Source organism: Eurosta solidaginis, chromosome 2, assembly GCF_040869045.1.
Source record: "Eurosta solidaginis isolate ZX-2024a chromosome 2, ASM4086904v1, whole genome shotgun sequence".
NCBI lineage: Eukaryota > Metazoa > Arthropoda > Insecta > Diptera > Tephritidae > Eurosta > Eurosta solidaginis.
The window spans coordinates 282474359-282480720 of NC_090320.1; positions in this window are offsets into that span (position 1 = coordinate 282474359).

Here is a 6362-nt window from a genome sequence, read left to right on the forward strand (position 1 = left end):
CGGTTTCAGTGCGCATTGTTTTTATTATTTCTGTTGCATTGCTGCAACTACTCTGCTAACGACGCTGTCAGCAACATACTTGCCAGTTTAGCTGACTTCGTACATTTATAGTTTCCGCTGTCTGTTTAAAGAGATGTGTTTTTCAGTGCGTTTGTAGTTGTGTTGATTTCCTGTGATTCTTTGCCTATGCGCGTAATTCACTGTTACTCAGCAGCAGCAGTAACATTTCTCTGTAAACTTCCAGCGCCTAATACAATTTGGTTAGTTTACACACCCCCATAACTGCGCGTGAAAAGCTAAAAAAAAGCTCTAACCTACTCAGATTTTCTTGTGATTGTTGAGCAGTGTGGTTCAAGCATGTGCTCCATATCGTTGGTAATTTTCTTGGCGGACATTCGCTTGACACTGACATTGAATGTTTTGTTGTGAGTTTTCATGGCATAAAGTACTATCATCAGGGACTCAAAATAGGTAGCAAGTTTTTGCCATCATGAAATAAATATGTTTTTTTAAGAGATACCTTAATTTTGTTTGAGATTTTTAAAGAATGGTTATCTCATTAATAACTATTATCTAAGTAGAGAAATAAATAAATCTCCGAAATAAATCTTCCCTGTTTATTTGCTCATGTTTCTTCCTTCTTTCTCTGGCCATTCTTTTGCAGACCTCTCCTCGCTCTTTCTCTCTCCCTTCTTCTCTTTCTTTAGCATTCAATTTCTATTTCCATGCCCCTATATCTTCCTTTCTCTACTCCCTTTTCCGTGTCGCCCTAATTTACCTTATTTTCCATCTTCTTTCCCTTCTCCCTTTTCTTTCTCTCTTCACTTTCCGTACTTCGTCCCCATCATCTTTGACTTCGAAACATTTGTTTTCTTTGAGCGTTATAAAGAATATTTAGATGCTAATTTCACTAAATAGCTATTTTGTATTGAGAGAAATAAATAAACCTTTGTTCACCCGCTTTGTCCTTATTCCCTTTCCTGGTCGTATTTATAATACAAAAATATTCAGTTTTGACACTTTTCCGCCATAACTTGTCAAGACGTAATTCGACAAAATTTTCTAAGTTTCTGTTTCTTCAGCATTTTTTATAGCTTTCATGAACATGAAATGGTATGTTAACTTTGGTCCCATGTTTGTAACTTTAAGAAATATAGAAGATAGACTCACCATTAAGTATACCGAATTTATCAGGGCGACGAACTGAGTTGATATAGCCATGCCAGTCTGTCCGTCCGTCCGTCTGTCTGTTTGAACGCTAACTAGTCCCTCAAATTTTGAGATATCTCAATGAAATGTGGCACAAGGATGTATTTTTTTTATATTAGACATTTGTCGGATCCGGTAGGATCGGACCACTATAATATATATCTCCCATACAACCGATCGTTCAGTTAAGACGATTTTGGTCATTCCTGCCGCAATTTAGAAAGTATAAACGTGAAACTCGGTGATGTATATTCTAATATTTCATAGAAGATATCCTGAAAAAATCATTTTGATAGGAGTTATATATAGTTATATCCCATACAACCGGTCGTTGGGATAGAAAGATTTTTGGCCATTTCTCCCTTAATTTAGAAAGTATAAACGTGAAACTCGGTGATATATATTCTAATATTTCATAGAAGATATCCTGAAAAAATCACTTTGATCCGAGTTATATAAAGTTTATATCTCATACAACCGATCTTTCAGATAGAAAGATTTTTAGCCATTTCTCCCTTAATTTCCAATATAAAACGTTAAATTTGGTGATATTTATTCTAATAGATCATAGAAGATTTCCTGAAGAAACAACTTTGATCGGAGCTATATGTATCTTCTATATATATAAAAATGAAATAATGTTCGTTCCTGTCCATGTTTTGGGGCGATACGAGGCCAATTTTATTCGTTCTTTCTTCTTATTATAGGAACCAAACAGAGAAAGGTTTTTAGCAAAAAAAATTTTTTTAATTTCTAGGGTCTTGAGATATAGGTCAAAACTTGGACCCGGATAACCCTATGATGTGTTTGCATAATATGGGTATCAAATGGAGGGTTCTGATTAGTAATTTAATGTGGGGTACTCTTCGTACCCCTGGGTGACTAGGGTCTCGAGATATAGGCCAAAGTGTGGATCCGGGTACCTCAAGAATGTGTTTATACAATATGGATATCAAATGAAAGCTGTTGATGAGTTCTTTAGCAGAGGGTAATTTTCATACATCTGGGTGATTAGGGTCTCGAGATCATTTCATGTGTACATCATTTTGTGAATAAATATACGAATTTTTCAGTTTGTGTCGTTCTGTTAAGTTGCAAATTTTTTTTGAAGGAGAGTAAACATAAACACCTAGGTTTGTACACTGTTTATAAGAGATGCTTCAGCACACATACACATACGCACCTTGAAAATGGCCAACGCGTTTATTTTACTCCTGAAAATGAAGAGCTTAGAGCAACAAGTGCACCATCTACAACTTTGTTTACCTTTTTTCATTTGTGTCAATCGGTCGATTTTGCAAGAATATTGCTATATGCAGAAGTGCCACAATATTTCACATGGGATAAATCCAGGAAAACATTTCAAAGGCGAAAACAAGGAAAACCAGTACAAGGTCATCATAATGTGTTCGCAACAAATGCATTAGGACGAATTTATGCAGTACATGCAAATAATGCTGAGTGTTTTTACTTGCGATTGTTGTTAATTAATGTTCGTGGCCCAACATCATTCCAAGCTTTAAGAACAATTAATGGTGAATTGTGCGTTACATATCGTGAAGCATGTCAACAATTAAATTTGAAGATACGCTTGCCGTTTCAGCTGTAATAGCCAGTCCACATCAAATACGAACATTATTTTCGATAATAATTGCAATGTGCTCCCCATCTAATCCATTGGAATTATGGAATAATTTCAAAGATTATATGTCAGATGATATTTTAAACCAAATGCCTCGAAATACTGCAAATTATGAGCTGGAATTCACATTGGAAATTTACAATGAAGCGTTGATAAGGATTGACGACATTTGTTTGTCGATGTCAAACAAATCGTTAGTACAATTGGGCATGCCAGCAGCAAATCGTCCAATGCATGATATGTTCAATCGAGAACTGGAGCGTAAATACCATTACGATTGTAATGAACTAAACACATTTGTAACATCAAATTTAACGAAATTTAATGACCAACAGCAACATGTTTATGATACAATTATGAATAATGTTAGCCATGGAACTGGTGGATTGTTTTTCTTGGATGCTCCTGGTGGAACAGGCAAGACCTTTTTGATTTCATTGATATTAGCAACAATTCGATCAGACAATAAAGTTGCATTGGCACTCGCTTCTTCCGGAATTGCGACTACATTCCTGGAAGGTGGTCGCACAGCACATTCTGCATTAAAGTTGCCTTTGAATATGCAGCATCAACATGTAATATTTCGAAAACATCTGGAATGGCCAAAGTTCTTAAAGTATGTAAGCTCATCGTATGGGACGAGTGTACTATAGCACATAGTATAAACTGAACACACCATTAAACAAACATACATAAATATGTACAACTGAGCCCGAGTTTATAAAGCTTCTCATTCGCAACGAAGAAGAACTTTACAAAAACAAATCTACATGGCACACAAATCAATATAGAGGCAAAATGTCTCAATTGTGTGTTGTTAGTGTAGAAATGAGAAAAACTGAATTAAGTGTGAAAACAAATACCAGCAGGATGGCCTAGTGGTTAAAGGCTACTGCAGTTTCACCATGTGATTCACGGTTCGAATCCCGGTGAAACCTTTGATAACATTACAAAATTGCCTGATGATTATTAGGTTGGCGGTTTTCGAATTGGTCCATCGCAATATGCCAGTAAATGTTTCTTTCTTTTCAGTTTCTCTTAGAAAATATAATAATTGAGATTCAATTATTATAAGCCGGTGTTAAGCTCATGAATTCTTAAATACAAAACGATCCGTCAACAGCTGAATTTTCACAGCAATTACTGAAAATCGGAAATGGCCAAATGTCTGTCGATCCAACAGGAATGATTATATTGCCTAACAATTTCTGCACTTATGCACTGTCTAAAGGGAAAAATAAGGACGTCAGTGATATAAATGCAGCTATTCTGGATCAAATACCTGGTGGTATAGTTGCATATAAGTCAATGGACACCATTACTGATCAAGATGATGTCGTAAATTATCCAACTAAATTCTCAAACTCACTGGATTTGCTAGGCCTACCACCCCATAATTTACGATTAAAAATTGGAGCACCGTTTATTATGCTGCGCAATATTAATGCGTCACGACTTTGCAACGGTACCAGACTTACTGTGAAGAAGTTAATGGGTAACGTTATCGAAGCAACAATTTTGAAAGGGAAGTACAAAGCAGAAGACGTTTTAATACCCAGAATTCCACTGATTCCGACGGATTTACCAATCAATTTCAAATGTTTGCAGTTCCCTATTCGTCTTGCATTCGCTATGACAATTAATAAGGCGCAAGGACAGTCTCTACAAATGTGCGGTACTAATTTAGAATACCCAATTTTTTCTCATGGACAATTGCATGTAGCTTGCTCACGAGTAGGCAAACCATCGTCAATATTCATTTACGGGAAAGATGGAAAAACCAAAAACGTTGTCTACCAAAAAGTGTTACAATAAAGTTCGAATGAAATTGTATTAAAGAATTTGCTTTGTTTCGTGTTAATTTTATTCTCTTTCAGCAAATCATTGAATTTATCGCCTAGCGAAGCAAGCGAGGGTACGCTAGTATAGTATATACCTATCCCATACAACTGATCGTTCAGATAGAAAGATTTTTGGCAATTTCTTCCTTAGTTTACAATATAAAAACGTGAAACTTGGTGATATATATTCTAATATATCATAGAAAATTTGCTGTAAAAATCATTTCGATCGGAGCTATATATAATATATATCCCATACAACCGATCGTTCAGATAAGGGGGTTTTTTTGTCATTTTTTATTTTATATTTATCTTAAAAATCGTTTAGGTATGTACATCTGTTCACTATATATTTCTTATCTTATACATCAGATAATTTGGAGATTACGAACGGGGTAAGATTATTGTTCAGCCCCATTCATGAAAGGTATGAAGTTTTCGGCACAGCCGAAGACAGTCCCGTCCTTACTTGTTTTTTTGTTCAAATGAACACGATAAAAAGGGAATTTGTCTAAATTTTGTTCTTAGCTCAACCATGCCACTACTGAGGTAGATTAGCAGTTAAATGTAGTCAAATACCATAGAGTTACTGCAGACTTTGTTAAGGTTAGCTCTTTAGGAATACTGGGCATGGTCTTTAACCGATTTCGATTCCCTTCACTCACTCTACATAATTTGGCAAGGATAGTGTCTCTGCCAAATTTCAATGTTATATCTTTAACTGCTTTAAAACTTCCAAATTTTCTTCATCTAAATGTGGGTGGTGCCCCGCCCTTATTCCAAAATTGATTGGAATTTATGTTTTGCGTCACATTTGATGATGCTTTTGATATATGAAACAGCCCACCGTTATCCATTCAAAGTTATAATACTCTGTGCACAAGTAAAGCTGGGTACAAAAAATTTTTTAATAAAATAAATAAATTTAGGTGAATAAAATAAATAAATTCAAAGCTTTTATATTTTCTTCTATTCACCCTCCACTTGTTGCCACATTCCGATTCTCGCTTATAGCTGCTCCTCTGATAATTTTATTTAAAATAATCTATCACTTCATATTTAGTTTATATTAACATATCCAAATTTGAACTTGGTGAATATGCTTTGCAATGCAGTTTTCGAATGTGTGAGGATGTGTGTGTGTATCTTTATCTACTTGGCTTGCATGTTAAAATGTTATTATTTATTGATAGAGTTGTGCTTTTTCGTTCATTTCAGAGATTCGAATCTTTCGTTCTTTTTCTGATGAACGAACAAGTTGCTCTTTTTGTTCATGTGTTCTTTTTTTTTTTTTTCAAGCAAATTTGATCACTGCTGCTCGCACCCGCGAAAAAAGCCAACAAGAATATATGGGGGTGTGTATGCAGCAATGCTTTGTGTAGGTATATTTAAATGAGTAATGAATAAATAAGTTAATATATATATGTATAATTAACTTCAAAAAAAGTTACAAATTTCGGAAGATCCAGGAAATTGAAAGAGTACAGACACAAATTGTAAATATGAACTTTTCAAGTTTATTAACTGTAATAATTAGTTTCTTACAAAACATGTTTTTCATAAATAGTCCATACATATATTGTTGTAGCAGTGCCACACACAAAGATGACCACACATATCTTTAGTGTAAGTGGCATCATCGACATTCGTGCTCACTGTGAATTTCTGCG